Source organism: Pleurodeles waltl, chromosome 2_2, assembly GCF_031143425.1.
Source record: "Pleurodeles waltl isolate 20211129_DDA chromosome 2_2, aPleWal1.hap1.20221129, whole genome shotgun sequence".
Taxonomy (NCBI): domain Eukaryota; kingdom Metazoa; phylum Chordata; class Amphibia; order Caudata; family Salamandridae; genus Pleurodeles; species Pleurodeles waltl.
Genome location: NC_090439.1, coordinates 267,868,935 through 267,888,478, shown reverse-complemented (window position 1 = coordinate 267,888,478; position 19,544 = coordinate 267,868,935).

The following is a 19,544-nucleotide window of genomic DNA, read 5'->3' as shown; positions in this document are numbered from 1 at the left end:
GCCTACCTGTAGATTTTGGCCTCTAGCTCAGCCGGCACCTAGGGAAACCTACCAAACCTGTGCATTTCTGAAAACTAGAGACCTAGGGGAATCCAAGATGGGGTGATTTGTGGGGCTCGGACCAGGTTCTGTTACCCAGAATCCTTTGCAAACCTCAAAATTTGGCTAAAAAAACACATGTTCCTCACATTTGGTGGCAGAAAGGTCTGGAATCTGGGAGGAGCCACAAATTTCCTTCCAGCCAGCGTTCCCCCAAGACTCCCGATAAAAATGATACCTCACTTGTGTGGGTAGGCCTAGCGCCCGCGACAGGAAACGCCCCAAAGCGCAGCATGGACACATCCAAATTTTTGAAAGGAAACAGAGGTGTTTTTTGCGAAGTGCCTACCTGTAGATTTTGGCATCTAGCTCAGCCGGCACCTAGGGAAACCTACAAAACCTGTGCATTTCTGAAAACTAGAGACCTAGGGGAATCCAAGATGGGGTGACTTGTGGGGCTCAGACCAGGTTCTGTTACCCAGAATCCTTTGCAAACCTCAAAATTTGGCAAAAAAAACACATGTTCCTCACATATTGTGGCAGAAATGTCTGGAATCTGAGAGGAGCCAGAAATTTCCTTCCAGCCAGCGTTCCCCCAAGTCTCCCGATAAAAATGGTACCTCACTTGTGTGGGTAGGCCTAGCGCCCATGACAGGAAACGCCCCAAAGCGCAGCGTGGACACATCCAACTTTTTGAAAGAAAACAGAGGTGTTTTTTGCGAAGTGCCTACCTGTAGATTTTGGCCTCTAGCTCAGCCGGCACCTAGGGAAACCTACCAAACCTGTGCATTTCTGAAAACTAGAGACCTAGGGGAATCCAAGATGCGGTGACTTGTGGGGCTCAGACCAGGTTCTGTTACCCAGAATCCTTTGCAAACCTCAAAATTTGGCTAAAAAAACACATCTTCCTCACATTTCTGTGGCAGAAAGGTCTGGAATCTGAGAGGAGCCAGAAATTTCCTTCCAGCCAGCGTTCCCCCAAGTCTCCCGATAAAAATGATACCTCACTTGTGTGGGTAGGCCTAGCGCCCGTGACAGGAAACGCCCCAAAGCGCAGCGTGGACACATCCAACTTTTTGAAAGAAAACAGAGGTGTTTTTTGCGAAGTGCCTACCTGTAGATTTTGGCCTCTAGCTCAGCCGGCACCTAGGGAAACCTACCAAACCTGTGCATTTCTGAAAACTAGATACCTAGGGGAATCCAAGATGGGGTGACTTGTGGGGCTCAGACCAGGTTCTGTTACCCAGAATCCTTTGCAAACCTCAAAATTTGGCTAAAAAAACACATGTTCCTCACATTTCTGTGGCAGAAAGTTCTGGAATCTGAGAGGAGCCACATATTTCCTTCCAGCCAGCGTTCCCCCAAGTCTCCCGATAAAAATGATACCTCACTTGTGTGGGTAGGCCTAGCGCCCGCGACAGGAAACGCCCCAAAGCGCAGCATGGACACATCCAAATTTTAGAAAGAAAACAGAGGTGTTTTTTGCGAAGTGCCTACCTGTAGATTTTGGCCTCTAGCTCAGCCGGCACCTAGGGAAACCTACCAAACCTGTGCATTTCTGCAAACTAGATACCTAGGGGAATCCAAGATGGGGTGACTTGTGGGGCTCGGACCAGGTTCTGTTACCCTGAATCCTTTGCAAACCTCAACATTTGGCTAAAAAAACACATGTTCCTCACATTTCTGTGGCAGAAAGTTCTGGAATCTGAGAGGAGCCACAAATTTCCTTCCAGCCAGCGTTCCCCCAAGACTCCCGATAAAAATGATACCTCACTTGTGTGGGTAGGCCTAGCGCCCGCGACAGGAAACGCCCCAAAGCGCAGCATGGACACATCCATATTTTTGAAAGGAAACAGAGGTGTTTTTTGCGAAGTGCCTACCTGTAGATTTTGGCATCTAGCTCAGCCGGCACCTAGGGAAACCTACAAAACCTGTGCATTTCTGAAAACTAGAGACCTAGGGGAATCCAAGATGGGGTGATTTGTGGGGCTCAGACCAGGTTCTGTTACCCAGAATCCTTTGCAAACCTCAAAATTTGGCTAAAAAAACACATCTTCCTCACATTTCTGTGGCAGAAAGGTCTGGAATCTGAGAGGAGCCAGAAATTTCCTTCCAGCCAGCGTTCCCCCAAGTCTCCCGATAATAATGATACCTCACTTGTGTGGGTAGGCCTAGCGCCCGTGACAGGAAACGCCCCAAAGCGCAGCGTGGACACATCCAACTTTTTGAAAGAAAACAGAGGTGTTTTTTGCGAAGTGCCTACCTGTAGATTTTGGCCTCTAGCTCAGCCGGCACCTAGGGAAACCTACCAAACCTGTGCATTTCTGAAAACTAGATACCTAGGGGAATCCAAGATGGGGTGACTTGTGGGGCTCGGACCAGGTTCTGTTACCCAGAATCCTTTGCAAACCTCAAAATTTGGCTAAAAAAACACATGTTCCTCACATTTCTGTGGCAGAAAGTTCTGGAATCTGAGAGGAGCCACATATTTCCTTCCAGCCAGCGTTCCCCCAAGTCTCCCGATAAAAATGATACCTCACTTGTGTGGGTAGGCCTAGCGCCCGCGACAGGAAATGCCCCAAAGCGCAGCATGGACACATCCAAATTTTTGAAAGAAAACAGAGGTGTTTTTTGCGAAGTGCCTACCTGTAGATTTTGGCATCTAGCTCAGCCGGCACCTAGGGAAACCTACCAAACCTGTGCATTTCTGAAAACTAGAGACCTAGGGGAATCCAAGATGTTGTGATTTGTGGGGCTCGGACCAGGTTCTGTTACCCAGAATCCTTTGCAAACCTCAAAATTTGGCTAAAAAAACACATGTTCCTCACATTTTGTGGCAGAAAGGTCTGGAATCTGAGAGGAGCAACAAATTTCCTTCCAGCCAGCGTTCCCCCAAGTCTCCCGATAAGAATGATACCTCACTTGTGTGGGTAGGCCTAGCGCCCGCGACAGGAAACGCCCCAAAGCGCAGCATGGACACATCCAAATTTTTGAAAGGAAACAGAGGTGTTTTTTGCAAAGTGCCTACCTGTAGATTTTGGCATCTAGCTCAGCCGGCACCTAGTGAAACCTACCAAACCTGTGCATTTCTGAAAACTAGAGACCTAGGGGAATCCAAGATGGGGTGACTTGTGGGGCTCGGACCAGGTTCTGTTACCCAGAATCCTTTGCAAACCTCAAAATTTGGCTAAAAAAACACATGTTCCTCACATTTCTGTGGCAGAAAGGACTGGAATCTGAGAGGAGCCACAAATTCCTTCCAGCCAGCGTTCCCCCAAGTCTCCCAATAAAAATGATACCTCACTTGTGTGGGTAGGCCTAGCGCCCGCGACAGGAAACGCCCCAAAGCGCAGCGTGGACACATCCAAATTTTTGAAAGGAAACAGAGCTGTTTTTTGAGAAGTGCCTACCTGTAGATTTTGTCATCTAGGTCAGCCGGTACCTAGGGAAACCTACCAAACCTGTGCATTTCTGAAAACTAGAGACCTAGGGGAATCTAAGATGGGGTGACTTGTGGGGCTCGGACCAGGTTCTGTTACCCAGAATCCTTTACAAACCTCAAAATTTGGCTAAAAAAACACATGTTCCTCACATTTCTGTGGCAGAAAGGTCTGAAATCTGAGAGGAGCCACAAATTTCCTTCCAGCCAGCGTTTCCCCAGGTCTCTCGATAAAAATGATACCTCACTTGTGTGGGTAGGCCTAGCGCCCGCGACAGGTAACGCCCCAAAGCGCAGCGTGGACACATCCAAGTTTTTGAAAGAAAACCGAGGTGTTTTTTGTGAAGTGCCTACCTGTAGATTTTGGCCTCTAGCTCAGCCGGCACCTATGGCAACCTACCAAACCTGTGCATTTCTGAAAACTAGAGACCTTGGGGAATCCAAGATGGGGTGACTTGTGGGGCTCGGACCAGGTTCTGTTACCCAGAATCCTTTGCAAATCTCAAAATTTGGCTAAAAAAACACATGTTCCTCATATTTCTGTGGCAGAAAGTTCTGGAATCTGAGAGGAGCCACAAATTTCCTTCCAGCCAGCGTTCCCCCAAGTCTCCCGATAAAAATGATACCTCACTTGTGTGGGTAGGCCTAGAGCCCGCGACAGGAAACGCCCCAAAGCGCAGCGTGGACACATCCAAATTTTTGAAAGAAAACAGAGGTGTTTTTTGTGAAGTGCCTACCTGTAGATTTTGGCCTCTAGCTCAGCCGGCACCTAGGGAAACCTACCAAACCTGTGCATTTCTGAAAACTAGAGACCTAGGGGAATCCAAGATGGGGTGACTTGTGGGGCTCAGACCAGGTTCTGTTACCCAGAATCCTTTGCAAACCTCAAAATTTGGCAAAAAAACACATGTTCCTCACATTTTGTGGCAGAAAGGTCTGGAATCTGAGAGGAGCCAGAAATTTCCTTCCAGCCAGCGTTCCCCCAAGTCTCCCGATAAAAATGATACCTCACTTGTGTGGGTAGGCCTAGCGCCCGCGACAGGAAACGCCCCAAAGCGCAGCATGGACACATCCAAATTTTTGAAAGGAAACAGAGGTGTTTTTTGCGAAGTGCCTACCTGTAGATTTTGGCATCTAGCTCAGCCGGCACCTAGGGAAACCTACCAAACCTGTACATTTCTGACAACTAGAGACCTAGGGGAATCCAAGATGAGGTGACTTGTGGGGCTCAGACCAGGTTCTGTTACCCAGAATCCTTTGCAAACCTCAAAATTTGGCTAAAAAAACACATGTTCCTCACATTTCTGTGGCAGAAAGGTCTGGAATCTGAGAGGAGCCAGAAATGTCCTTCCAGCCAGCGTTCCCCCAAGTCTCCCGATAAAAATGATACCTCACTTGTGGGGGTAGGCCTAGCGCCCGTGACAGGAAACGCCCCAAAGCGCAGCGTGGACACATCCAACTTTTTGAAAGAAAACAGAGGTGTTTTTTGCGAAGTGCCTACCTGTAGATTTTGGCCTCTATCTCAGCCGGCACCTAGGGAAACCTACCAAACCTGTGCATTTCTGAAAACTAGAGACCTAGGGGAATCCAAGATGGGGTGATTTGTGGGGCTCGGACCAGGTTCTGTTACCCAGAATCCTTTGCAAACCTCAAAATTTGGCAAAAAAAACACATCTTCCTCACATTTTGTGGCAGAAAGGTCTGGAATCTGAGAGGAGCCAGAAATTTCCTTCCAGCCAGCGTTCCCCCAAGTCTCCCGATAAAAATGATACCTCACTTGTGTGGGTAGGCCTAGCGCCCGCGACAGGAAACGCCCCAAAGCGCAGCATGGACACATCCAAATTTTTGAAAGGAAACAGAGGTGTTTTTTGCGAAGTGCCTACCTGTAGATTTTGGCATCTAGCTCAGCCGGCACCTAGGGAAACCTACCAAACCTGTGCATTTCTGAAAACTAGATACCTAGGGGAATCCAAGATGGGGTGACTTGTGGGGCTCAGACCAGGTTCTGTTACCCAGAATCCTTTGCAAACCTCAAAATTTGGCTAAAAAAACACATGTTCCTCACATTTCTGTGGCAGAAAGTTCTGGAATCTGAGAGGAGCCACATATTTCCTTCCAGCCAGCGTTCCCCCAAGTCTCCCGATAAAAATGATACCTCACTTGTGTGGGTAGGCCTAGCGCCCGCGACAGGAAACGCCCCAAAGCGCAGCATGGACACATCCAAATTTTAGAAAGAAAACAGAGGTGTTTTTTGCGAAGTGCCTACCTGTAGATTTTGGCCTCTAGCTCAGCCGGCACCTAGGGAAACCTACCAAACCTGTGCATTTCTGCAAACTAGATACCTAGGGGAATCCAAGATGGGGTGACTTGTGGGGCTCGGACCAGGTTCTGTTACCCTGAATCCTTTGCAAACCTCAACATTTGGCTAAAAAAACACATGTTCCTCACATTTCTGTGGCAGAAAGTTCTGGAATCTGAGAGGAGCCACAAATTTCCTTCCAGCCAGCGTTCCCCCAAGACTCCCGATAAAAATGATACCTCACTTGTGTGGGTAGGCCTAGCGCCCGCGACAGGAAACGCCCCAAAGCGCAGCATGGACACATCCATATTTTTGAAAGGAAACAGAGGTGTTTTTTGCGAAGTGCCTACCTGTAGATTTTGGCATCTAGCTCAGCCGGCACCTAGGGAAACCTACAAAACCTGTGCATTTCTGAAAACTAGAGACCTAGGGGAATCCAAGATGGGGTGATTTGTGGGGCTCAGACCAGGTTCTGTTACCCAGAATCCTTTGCAAACCTCAAAATTTGGCTAAAAAAACACATCTTCCTCACATTTCTGTGGCAGAAAGGTCTGGAATCTGAGAGGAGCCAGAAATTTCCTTCCAGCCAGCGTTCCCCCAAGTCTCCCGATAATAATGATACCTCACTTGTGTGGGTAGGCCTAGCGCCCGTGACAGGAAACGCCCCAAAGCGCAGCGTGGACACATCCAACTTTTTGAAAGAAAACAGAGGTGTTTTTTGCGAAGTGCCTACCTGTAGATTTTGGCCTCTAGCTCAGCCGGCACCTAGGGAAACCTACCAAACCTGTGCATTTCTGAAAACTAGATACCTAGGGGAATCCAAGATGGGGTGACTTGTGGGGCTCGGACCAGGTTCTGTTACCCAGAATCCTTTGCAAACCTCAAAATTTGGCTAAAAAAACACATGTTCCTCACATTTCTGTGGCAGAAAGTTCTGGAATCTGAGAGGAGCCACATATTTCCTTCCAGCCAGCGTTCCCCCAAGTCTCCCGATAAAAATGATACCTCACTTGTGTGGGTAGGCCTAGCGCCCGCGACAGGAAATGCCCCAAAGCGCAGCATGGACACATCCAAATTTTTGAAAGAAAACAGAGGTGTTTTTTGCGAAGTGCCTACCTGTAGATTTTGGCATCTAGCTCAGCCGGCACCTAGGGAAACCTACCAAACCTGTGCATTTCTGAAAACTAGAGACCTAGGGGAATCCAAGATGTTGTGATTTGTGGGGCTCGGACCAGGTTCTGTTACCCAGAATCCTTTGCAAACCTCAAAATTTGGCTAAAAAAACACATGTTCCTCACATTTCTGTGGCAGAAAGGACTGGAATCTGAGAGGAGCCACAAATTCCTTCCAGCCAGCGTTCCCCCAAGTCTCCCAATAAAAATGATACCTCACTTGTGTGGGTAGGCCTAGCGCCCGCGACAGGAAACGCCCCAAAGCGCAGCGTGGACACATCCAAATTTTTGAAAGGAAACAGAGCTGTTTTTTGAGAAGTGCCTACCTGTAGATTTTGTCATCTAGGTCAGCCGGTACCTAGGGAAACCTACCAAACCTGTGCATTTCTGAAAACTAGAGACCTAGGGGAATCTAAGATGGGGTGACTTGTGGGGCTCGGACCAGGTTCTGTTACCCAGAATCCTTTACAAACCTCAAAATTTGGCTAAAAAAACACATGTTTCTCACATTTCTGTGGCAGAAAGGTCTGAAATCTGAGAGGAGCCACAAATTTCCTTCCAGCCAGCGTTTCCCCAGGTCTCTCGATAAAAATGATACCTCACTTGTGTGGGTAGGCCTAGCGCCCGCGACAGGTAACGCCCCAAAGCGCAGCGTGGACACATCCAAGTTTTTGAAAGAAAACCGAGGTGTTTTTTGTGAAGTGCCTACCTGTAGATTTTGGCCTCTAGCTCAGCCGGCACCTATGGCAACCTACCAAACCTGTGCATTTCTGAAAACTAGAGACCTTGGGGAATCCAAGATGGGGTGACTTGTGGGGCTCGGACCAGGTTCTGTTACCCAGAATCCTTTGCAAACCTCAAAATTTGGCTAAAAAAACACATGTTCCTCACATTTTTGTGGCAGAAAGTTCTGGAATCTGAGAGGAGCCACAAATTTCCTTCCAGCCAGCGTTCCCCCAAGTCTCCCGATAAAAATGATACCTCACTTGTGTGGGTAGGCCTAGCGCCCGCGACAGAAACGCCCCAAAGTGCAGCATGGACACATCCAAATTTTTGAAAGAAAACAGAGGTGTTTTTTGCGAAGTGCCTACCTGTAGATTTTGGCCTCTAGCTCAGCCGGCACCTAGGGAAACCTACCAAGCCTGTGCATTTCTGAAAACTAGAGACCTAGGGGAATCCAAGATGGGGTGATTTGTGGGGCTCGGACCAGGTTCTGTTACCCAGAATCCTTTGCAAACCTCAAAATTTGGCTAAAAAAACACATGTTCCTCACATTTCTGTGGCAGAAAGGTCTGGAATCTGAGAGGAGCCAGAAATGTCCTTCCAGCCAGCGTTCCCCCAAGTCTCCCGATAAAAATGATACCTCACTTGTGTGGGTAGGCCTAGCGCCCGCGACAGAAACGCCCCAAAGTGCAGCATGGACACATCCAAATTTTTGAAAGAAAACAGAGGTGTTTTTTGCGAAGTGCCTACCTGTAGATTTTGGCCTCTAGCTCAGCCGGCACCTAGGGAAACCTACCAAACCTGTGCATTTCTGAAAACTAGAGACCTAGGGGAATCCAAGATGGGGTGATTTGTGGGGCTCGGACCAGGTTCTGTTACCCAGAATCCTTTGCAAACCTCAAAATTTGGCTAAAAAAACACATGTTCCTCACATTTTGTGGCAGAAAGGTCTGGAATCTGAGAGGAGCCAGAAATGTCCTTCCAGCCAGCGTTCCCCCAAGTCTCCCGATAAAAATGATACCTCACTTGTGTGGATAGGCCTAGCGCCCGCGACAGGAAACGCCCCAAAGCGCAGCGTGGACACATCCAAATTTTTGAAAGGAAACAGAGGTGTTTTTTGAGAAGTGCCTACCTGTAGATTTTGGCATCTAGGTCAGCCGGCACCTAGGGAAACCTACCAAACCTGTGCATTTCTGAAAACTAGAGACCTAGGGGAATCTACGATGGGGTGACTTGTGGGGCTCGGACCAGGTTCTGTTACCCAGAATCCTTTACAAACCTCAAAATTTGGCTAAAAAAACACATCTTCCTCACATTTCTGTGGCAGAAAGGTCTGAAATCTGAGAGGAGCCACAAATTTCCTTCCAGCCAGCGTTCCCCCAAGTCTCCCGATAAAAATGATACCTCACTTGTGTGGGTAGGCCTAGAGCCCGCGACAGGAAACGCCCCAAAGCGCAGCATGGACACATCCACATTTTTGAAAGAAAACAGAGGTGTTTTTTCCGAAGTGCCTACCTGTAGAATTTGGCCTCTAGCTCAGCCGGCACCTAGGGAAACCTACCAAACCTGTGCATTTCTGAAAACTAGAGACCTAGGGGAATCCAAGATGCGGTGACTTGTAGGGCTCAGACCAGGTTCTGTTACCCAGAATCCTTTGCAAACCTCAAAATTTTGCAAAAAAAAATACATGTTCCTCACATTTTGTGGCAGAAAGGTCTGGAATCTGAGAAGAGCCAGAAATTTCCTTCCAGCCAGCGTTCCCCCAAGTCTCCCGATAAAAATGTTACCTCACTTGTGTGGGTAGGCCTAGCGCCCGCGACAGGAAACGACCCAAAGCGCAGCATGGACACATCCAAATTTTTGAAAGGAAACAGAGGTGTTTTTTGCGAAGTGCCTACCTGTAGATTTTGGCATCTAGCTCAGCCGGCACCTAGGGAAACCTACCAAACCTGTGCATTTCTGAAAACTAGAGACCTAGGGGAATCCAAGATGGGGTGATTTGTGGGGCTCGGACCAGGTTCTGTTACCCAGAATCCTTTGCAAACCTCAAAATTTGGCTAAAAAAACACATGTTCCTCACATTTGGTGGCAGAAAGGTCTGGAATCTGGGAGGAGCCACAAATTTCCTTCCAGCCAGCGTTCCCCCAAGACTCCAGATAAAAATGATACCTCACTTGTGTGGGTAGGCCTAGCGCCCGCGACAGGAAACGCCCCAAAGCGCAGCATGGACACATCCAAATTTTTGAAAGGAAACAGAGGTTTTTTTTGCAAAGTGCCTACCTGTAGATTTTGGCATCTAGCTCAGCCGGCACCTAGGGAAACCTACAAAACCTGTGCATTTCTGAAAACTAGAGACCTAGGGGAATCCAAGATGGGGTGACTTGTGGGGCTCAGACCAGGTTCTGTTACCCAGAATCCTTTGCAAACCTCAAAATTTGGCAAAAAAAACACATCTTCCTCACATTTCTGTGGCAGAAAGGTCTGGAATCTGAGAGGAGCCAGAAATTTCCTTCCAGCCAGCGTTCCCCCAAGTCTCCCGATAAAAATGATACCTCACTTGTGTGGGTAGGCCTAGCGCCCGTGACAGGAAACGCCCCAAAGCGCAGCGTGGACACATCCAACTTTTTGAAAGAAAACAGAGGTGTTTTTTGCGAAGTGCCTACCTGTAGATTTTGGCCTCTAGCTCAGCCGGCACCTAGGGAAACCTACCAAACCTGTGCATTTCTGAAAACTAGATACCTAGGGGAATCCAAGATGGGGTGACTTGTGGGGCTCAGACCAGGTTCTGTTACCCAGAATCCTTTGCAAACCTCAAAATTTGGCTAAAAAAACACATGTTCCTCACATTTCTGTGGCAGAAAGGTCTGGAATCTGAGAGGAGCCAGAAGTTTCCTTCCAGCCAGCGTTCCCCCAAGTCTCCCGATAAAAATGATACCTCACTTGTGTGGGTAGGCCTAGCGCCCGTGACAGGAAACGCCCCAATGCGCAGCGTGGACACATCCAACTTTTTGAAAGAAAACAGAGGTATTTTTTGCGAAGTGCCTACCTGTAGATTTTGGCCTCTAGCTCAGCCGGCACCTAGGGAAACCTACCAAACCTGTGCATTTCTGAAAACTAGAGACCTAGGGGAATCCAAGATGGGGTGATTTGTGGGGCTCGGACCAGGTTCTGTTACCCAGAATCCTTTGCAAACCTCAAAATTTGGCTAAAAAAACACATGTTCCTCACATTTGGTGGCAGAAAGGTCTGGAATCTGGGAGGAGCCACAAATTTCCTTCCAGCCAGCGTTCCCCCAAGACTCCCGATAAAAATGATACCTCACTTGTGTGGGTAGGCCTAGCGCCCGCGACAGGAAACGCCCCAAAGCGCAGCATGGACACATCCAAATTTTTGAAAGGAAACAGAGGTGTTTTTTGCGAAGTGCCTACCTGTAGATTTTGGCATCTAGCTCAGCCGGCACCTAGGGAAACCTACAAAACCTGTGCATTTCTGAAAACTAGAGACCTAGGGGAATCCAAGATGGGGTGACTTGTGGGGCTCAGACCAGGTTCTGTTACCCAGAATCCTTTGCAAACCTCAAAATTTGGCAAAAAAAACACATGTTCCTCACATATTGTGGCAGAAATGTCTGGAATCTGAGAGGAGCCAGAAATTTCCTTCCAGCCAGCGTTCCCCCAAGTCTCCCGATAAAAATGGTACCTCACTTGTGTGGGTAGGCCTAGCGCCCATGACAGGAAACGCCCCAAAGCGCAGCGTGGACACATCCAACTTTTTGAAAGAAAACAGAGGTGTTTTTTGCGAAGTGCCTACCTGTAGATTTTGGCCTCTAGCTCAGCCGGCACCTAGGGAAACCTACCAAACCTGTGCATTTCTGAAAACTAGAGACCTAGGGGAATCCAAGATGCGGTGACTTGTGGGGCTCAGACCAGGTTCTGTTACCCAGAATCCTTTGCAAACCTCAAAATTTGGCTAAAAAAACACATCTTCCTCACATTTCTGTGGCAGAAAGGTCTGGAATCTGAGAGGAGCCAGAAATTTCCTTCCAGCCAGCGTTCCCCCAAGTCTCCCGATAAAAATGATACCTCACTTGTGTGGGTAGGCCTAGCGCCCGTGACAGGAAACGCCCCAAAGCGCAGCGTGGACACATCCAACTTTTTGAAAGAAAACAGAGGTGTTTTTTGCGAAGTGCCTACCTGTAGATTTTGGCCTCTAGCTCAGCCGGCACCTAGGGAAACCTACCAAACCTGTGCATTTCTGAAAACTAGATACCTAGGGGAATCCAAGATGGGGTGACTTGTGGGGCTCAGACCAGGTTCTGTTACCCAGAATCCTTTGCAAACCTCAAAATTTGGCTAAAAAAACACATGTTCCTCACATTTCTGTGGCAGAAAGTTCTGGAATCTGAGAGGAGCCACATATTTCCTTCCAGCCAGCGTTCCCCCAAGTCTCCCGATAAAAATGATACCTCACTTGTGTGGGTAGGCCTAGCGCCCGCGACAGGAAACGCCCCAAAGCGCAGCATGGACACATCCAAATTTTAGAAAGAAAACAGAGGTGTTTTTTGCGAAGTGCCTACCTGTAGATTTTGGCCTCTAGCTCAGCCGGCACCTAGGGAAACCTACCAAACCTGTGCATTTCTGCAAACTAGATACCTAGGGGAATCCAAGATGGGGTGACTTGTGGGGCTCGGACCAGGTTCTGTTACCCTGAATCCTTTGCAAACCTCAACATTTGGCTAAAAAAACACATGTTCCTCACATTTCTGTGGCAGAAAGTTCTGGAATCTGAGAGGAGCCACAAATTTCCTTCCAGCCAGCGTTCCCCCAAGACTCCCGATAAAAATGATACCTCACTTGTGTGGGTAGGCCTAGCGCCCGCGACAGGAAACGCCCCAAAGCGCAGCATGGACACATCCATATTTTTGAAAGGAAACAGAGGTGTTTTTTGCGAAGTGCCTACCTGTAGATTTTGGCATCTAGCTCAGCCGGCACCTAGGGAAACCTACAAAACCTGTGCATTTCTGAAAACTAGAGACCTAGGGGAATCCAAGATGGGGTGATTTGTGGGGCTCAGACCAGGTTCTGTTACCCAGAATCCTTTGCAAACCTCAAAATTTGGCTAAAAAAACACATCTTCCTCACATTTCTGTGGCAGAAAGGTCTAGAATCTGAGAGGAGCCAGAAATTTCCTTCCAGCCAGCGTTCCCCCAAGTCTCCCGATAATAATGATACCTCACTTGTGTGGGTAGGCCTAGCGCCCGTGACAGGAAACGCCCCAAAGCGCAGCGTGGACACATCCAACTTTTTGAAAGAAAACAGAGGTGTTTTTTGCGAAGTGCCTACCTGTAGATTTTGGCCTCTAGCTCAGCCGGCACCTAGGGAAACCTACCAAACCTGTGCATTTCTGAAAACTAGATACCTAGGGGAATCCAAGATGGGGTGACTTGTGGGGCTCGGACCAGGTTCTGTTACCCAGAATCCTTTGCAAACCTCAAAATTTGGCTAAAAAAACACATGTTCCTCACATTTCTGTGGCAGAAAGTTCTGGAATCTGAGAGGAGCCACATATTTCCTTCCAGCCAGCGTTCCCCCAAGTCTCCCGATAAAAATGATACCTCACTTGTGTGGGTAGGCCTAGCGCCCGCGACAGGAAATGCCCCAAAGCGCAGCATGGACACATCCAAATTTTTGAAAGAAAACAGAGGTGTTTTTTGCGAAGTGCCTACCTGTAGATTTTGGCATCTAGCTCAGCCGGCACCTAGGGAAACCTACCAAACCTGTGCATTTCTGAAAACTAGAGACCTAGGGGAATCCAAGATGTTGTGATTTGTGGGGCTCGGACCAGGTTCTGTTACCCAGAATCCTTTGCAAACCTCAAAATTTGGCTAAAAAAACACATGTTCCTCACATTTTGTGGCAGAAAGGTCTGGAATCTGAGAGGAGCAACAAATTTCCTTCCAGCCAGCGTTCCCCCAAGTCTCCCGATAAGAATGATACCTCACTTGTGTGGGTAGGCCTAGCGCCCGCGACAGGAAACGCCCCAAAGCGCAGCATGGACACATCCAAATTTTTGAAAGGAAACAGAGGTGTTTTTTGCAAAGTGCCTACCTGTAGATTTTGGCATCTAGCTCAGCCGGCACCTAGTGAAACCTACCAAACCTGTGCATTTCTGAAAACTAGAGACCTAGGGGAATCCAAGATGGGGTGACTTGTGGGGCTCGGACCAGGTTCTGTTACCCAGAATCCTTTGCAAACCTCAAAATTTGGCTAAAAAAACACATGTTCCTCACATTTCTGTGGCAGAAAGGACTGGAATCTGAGAGGAGCCACAAATTCCTTCCAGCCAGCGTTCCCCCAAGTCTCCCAATAAAAATGATACCTCACTTGTGTGGGTAGGCCTAGCGCCCGCGACAGGAAACGCCCCAAAGCGCAGCGTGGACACATCCAAATTTTTGAAAGGAAACAGAGCGGTTTTTTGAGAAGTGCCTACCTGTAGATTTTGTCATCTAGGTCAGCCGGTACCTAGGGAAACCTACCAAACCTGTGCATTTCTGAAAACTAGAGACCTAGGGGAATCTAAGATGGGGTGACTTGTGGGGCTCGGACCAGGTTCTGTTACCCAGAATCCTTTACAAACCTCAAAATTTGGCTAAAAAAACACATGTTCCTCACATTTCTGTGGCAGAAAGGTCTGAAATCTGAGAGGAGCCACAAATTTCCTTCCAGCCAGCGTTTCCCCAGGTCTCTCGATAAAAATGATACCTCACTTGTGTGGGTAGGCCTAGCGCCCGCGACAGGTAACGCCCCAAAGCGCAGCGTGGACACATCCAAGTTTTTGAAAGAAAACCGAGGTGTTTTTTGTGAAGTGCCTACCTGTAGATTTTGGCCTCTAGCTCAGCCGGCACCTATGGCAACCTACCAAACCTGTGCATTTCTGAAAACTAGAGACCTTGGGGAATCCAAGATGGGGTGACTTGTGGGGCTCGGACCAGGTTCTGTTACCCAGAATCCTTTGCAAATCTCAAAATTTGGCTAAAAAAACACATGTTCCTCATATTTCTGTGGCAGAAAGTTCTGGAATCTGAGAGGAGCCACAAATTTCCTTCCAGCCAGCGTTCCCCCAAGTCTCCCGATAAAAATGATACCTCACTTGTGTGGGTAGGCCTAGAGCCCGCGACAGGAAACGCCCCAAAGCGCAGTGTGGACACATCCAAATTTTTGAAAGAAAACAGAGGTGTTTTTTGTGAAGTGCCTACCTGTAGATTTTGGCCTCTAGCTCAGCCGGCACCTAGGGAAACCTACCAAACCTGTGCATTTCTGAAAACTAGAGACCTAGGGGAATCCAAGATGGGGTGACTTGTGGGGCTCAGACCAGGTTCTGTTACCCAGAATCCTTTGCAAACCTCAAAATTTGGCAAAAAAAACACATGTTCCTCACATTTTGTGGCAGAAAGGTCTGGAATCTGAGAGGAGCCAGAAATTTCCTTCCAGCCAGCGTTCCCCCAAGTCTCCCGATAAAAATGATACCTCACTTGTGTGGGTAGGCCTAGCGCCCGCGACAGGAAACGCCCCAAAGCGCAGCATGGACACATCCAAATTTTTGAAAGGAAACAGAGGTGTTTTTTGCGAAGTGCCTACCTGTAGATTTTGGCATCTAGCTCAGCCGGCACCTAGGGAAACCTACCAAACCTGTACATTTCTGACAACTAGAGACCTAGGGGAATCCAAGATGAGGTGACTTGTGGGGCTCAGACCAGGTTCTGTTACCCAGAATCCTTTGCAAACCTCAAAATTTGGCTAAAAAAACACATGTTCCTCACATTTCTGTGGCAGAAAGGTCTGGAATCTGAGAGGAGCCAGAAATGTCCTTCCAGCCAGCGTTCCCCCAAGTCTCCCGATAAAAATGATACCTCACTTGTGGGGGTAGGCCTAGCGCCCGTGACAGGAAACGCCCCAAAGCGCAGCGTGGACACATCCAACTTTTTGAAAGAAAACAGAGGTGTTTTTTGCGAAGTGCCTACCTGTAGATTTTGGCCTCTATCTCAGCCGGCACCTAGGGAAACCTACCAAACCTGTGCATTTCTGAAAACTAGAGACCTAGGGGAATCCAAGATGGGGTGATTTGTGGGGCTCGGACCAGGTTCTGTTACCCAGAATCCTTTGCAAACCTCAAAATTTGGCAAAAAAAACACATCTTCCTCACATTTTGTGGCAGAAAGGTCTGGAATCTGAGAGGAGCCAGAAATTTCCTTCCAGCCAGCGTTCCCCCAAGTCTCCCGATAAAAATGATACCTCACTTGTGTGGGTAGGCCTAGCGCCCGCGACAGGAAACGCCCCAAAGCGCAGCATGGACACATCCAAATTTTTGAAAGGAAACAGAGGTGTTTTTTGCGAAGTGCCTACCTGTAGATTTTGGCATCTAGCTCAGCCGGCACCTAGGGAAACCTACCAAACCTGTGCATTTCTGAAAACTAGATACCTAGGGGAATCCAAGATGGGGTGACTTGTGGGGCTCAGACCAGGTTCTGTTACCCAGAATCCTTTGCAAACCTCAAAATTTGGCTAAAAAAACACATGTTCCTCACATTTCTGTGGCAGAAAGTTCTGGAATCTGAGAGGAGCCACATATTTCCTTCCAGCCAGCGTTCCCCCAAGTCTCCCGATAAAAATGATACCTCACTTGTGTGGGTAGGCCTAGCGCCCGCGACAGGAAACGCCCCAAAGCGCAGCATGGACACATCCAAATTTTAGAAAGAAAACAGAGGTGTTTTTTGCGAAGTGCCTACCTGTAGATTTTGGCCTCTAGCTCAGCCGGCACCTAGGGAAACCTACCAAACCTGTGCATTTCTGCAAACTAGATACCTAGGGGAATCCAAGATGGGGTGACTTGTGGGGCTCGGACCAGGTTCTGTTACCCTGAATCCTTTGCAAACCTCAACATTTGGCTAAAAAAACACATGTTCCTCACATTTCTGTGGCAGAAAGTTCTGGAATCTGAGAGGAGCCACAAATTTCCTTCCAGCCAGCGTTCCCCCAAGACTCCCGATAAAAATGATACCTCACTTGTGTGGGTAGGCCTAGCGCCCGCGACAGGAAACGCCCCAAAGCGCAGCATGGACACATCCATATTTTTGAAAGGAAACAGAGGTGTTTTTTGCGAAGTGCCTACCTGTAGATTTTGGCATCTAGCTCAGCCGGCACCTAGGGAAACCTACAAAACCTGTGCATTTCTGAAAACTAGAGACCTAGGGGAATCCAAGATGGGGTGATTTGTGGGGCTCAGACCAGGTTCTGTTACCCAGAATCCTTTGCAAACCTCAAAATTTGGCTAAAAAAACACATCTTCCTCACATTTCTGTGGCAGAAAGGTCTGGAATCTGAGAGGAGCCAGAAATTTCCTTCCAGCCAGCGTTCCCCCAAGTCTCCCGATAATAATGATACCTCACTTGTGTGGGTAGGCCTAGCGCCCGTGACAGGAAACGCCCCAAAGCGCAGCGTGGACACATCCAACTTTTTGAAAGAAAACAGAGGTGTTTTTTGCGAAGTGCCTACCTGTAGATTTTGGCCTCTAGCTCAGCCGGCACCTAGGGAAACCTACCAAACCTGTGCATTTCTGAAAACTAGATACCTAGGGGAATCCAAGATGGGGTGACTTGTGGGGCTCGGACCAGGTTCTGTTACCCAGAATCCTTTGCAAACCTCAAAATTTGGCTAAAAAAACACATGTTCCTCACATTTCTGTGGCAGAAAGTTCTGGAATCTGAGAGGAGCCACATATTTCCTTCCAGCCAGCGTTCCCCCAAGTCTCCCGATAAAAATGATACCTCACTTGTGTGGGTAGGCCTAGCGCCCGCGACAGGAAATGCCCCAAAGCGCAGCATGGACACATCCAAATTTTTGAAAGAAAACAGAGGTGTTTTTTGCGAAGTGCCTACCTGTAGATTTTGGCATCTAGCTCAGCCGGCACCTAGGGAAACCTACCAAACCTGTGCATTTCTGAAAACTAGAGACCTAGGGGAATCCAAGATGTTGTGATTTGTGGGGCTCGGACCAGGTTCTGTTACCCAGAATCCTTTGCAAACCTCAAAATTTGGCTAAAAAAACACATGTTCCTCACATTTCTGTGGCAGAAAGGACTGGAATCTGAGAGGAGCCACAAATTCCTTCCAGCCAGCGTTCCCCCAAGTCTCCCAATAAAAATGATACCTCACTTGTGTGGGTAGGCCTAGCGCCCGCGACAGGAAACGCCCCAAAGCGCAGCGTGGACACATCCAAATTTTTGAAAGGAAACAGAGCTGTTTTTTGAGAAGTGCCTACCTGTAGATTTTGTCATCTAGGTCAGCCGGTACCTAGGGAAACCTACCAAACCTGTGCATTTCTGAAAACTAGAGACCTAGGGGAATCTAAGATGGGGTGACTTGTGGGGCTCGGACCAGGTTCTGTTACCCAGAATCCTTTACAAACCTCAAAATTTGGCTAAAAAAACACATGTTTCTCACATTTCTGTGGCAGAAAGGTCTGAAATCTGAGAGGAGCCACAAATTTCCTTCCAGCCAGCGTTTCCCCAGGTCTCTCGATAAAAATGATACCTCACTTGTGTGGGTAGGCCTAGCGCCCGCGACAGGTAACGCCCCAAAGCGCAGCGTGGACACATCCAAGTTTTTGAAAGAAAACCGAGGTGTTTTTTGTGAAGTGCCTACCTGTAGATTTTGGCCTCTAGCTCAGCCGGCACCTATGGCAACCTACCAAACCTGTGCATTTCTGAAAACTAGAGACCTTGGGGAATCCAAGATGGGGTGACTTGTGGGGCTCGGACCAGGTTCTGTTACCCAGAATCCTTTGCAAACCTCAAAATTTGGCTAAAAAAACACATGTTCCTCACATTTTTGTGGCAGAAAGTTCTGGAATCTGAGAGGAGCCACAAATTTCCTTCCAGCCAGCGTTCCCCCAAGTCTCCCGATAAAAATGATACCTCACTTGTGTGGGTAGGCCTAGCGCCCGCGACAGAAACGCCCCAAAGTGCAGCATGGACACATCCAAATTTTTGAAAGAAAACAGAGGTGTTTTTTGCGAAGTGCCTACCTGTAGATTTTGGCCTCTAGCTCAGCCGGCACCTAGGGAAACCTACCAAGCCTGTGCATTTCTGAAAACTAGAGACCTAGGGGAATCCAAGATGGGGTGATTTGTGGGGCTCGGACCAGGTTCTGTTACCCAGAATCCTTTGCAAACCTCAAAATTTGGCTAAAAAAACACATGTTCCTCACATTTCTGTGGCAGAAAGGTCTGGAATCTGAGAGGAGCCAGAAATGTCCTTCCAGCCAGCGTTCCCCCAAGTCTCCCGATAAAAATGATACCTCACTTGTGTGGGTAGGCCTAGAGCCCGCGACAGGAAACGCCCCAAAGCGCAGCGTGGACACATCCAAATTTTTGAAAGAAAACAGAGGTGTTTTTTGTGAAGTGCCTATCGGTAGATTTTGGCCTCTAGCTCAGCCTGCACCTAGGGAAACCTACCAAACCTGTTCATTTCTGAAAAATAGATACATAGGGGAATCCAAGATGGGGTGACTTGTGGGGCTCGGACCAGGTTCTGTTACCCAGAATCCTTTGCAAACCTTAAAATTTGGCTAAAAAAACACATGTTCCTCACATTTCTGTGGCAGAAAGTTCTGGAATCTGAGAGGAGCCACAAATTTCCTTCCAGCCAGCGTTCCCCCAAGTCTCCCGATAAAAATGATACCTCACTTGTGTGGGTAGGCCTAGCGCCCGCGACAGGAAACGCCCCAAAGCGCAGCATGGACACATCCAAATTTTTGAAAGGAAACAGAGGTGTTTTTTGCGAAGTGCCTACCTGTAGATTTTGGCATCTAGCTCAG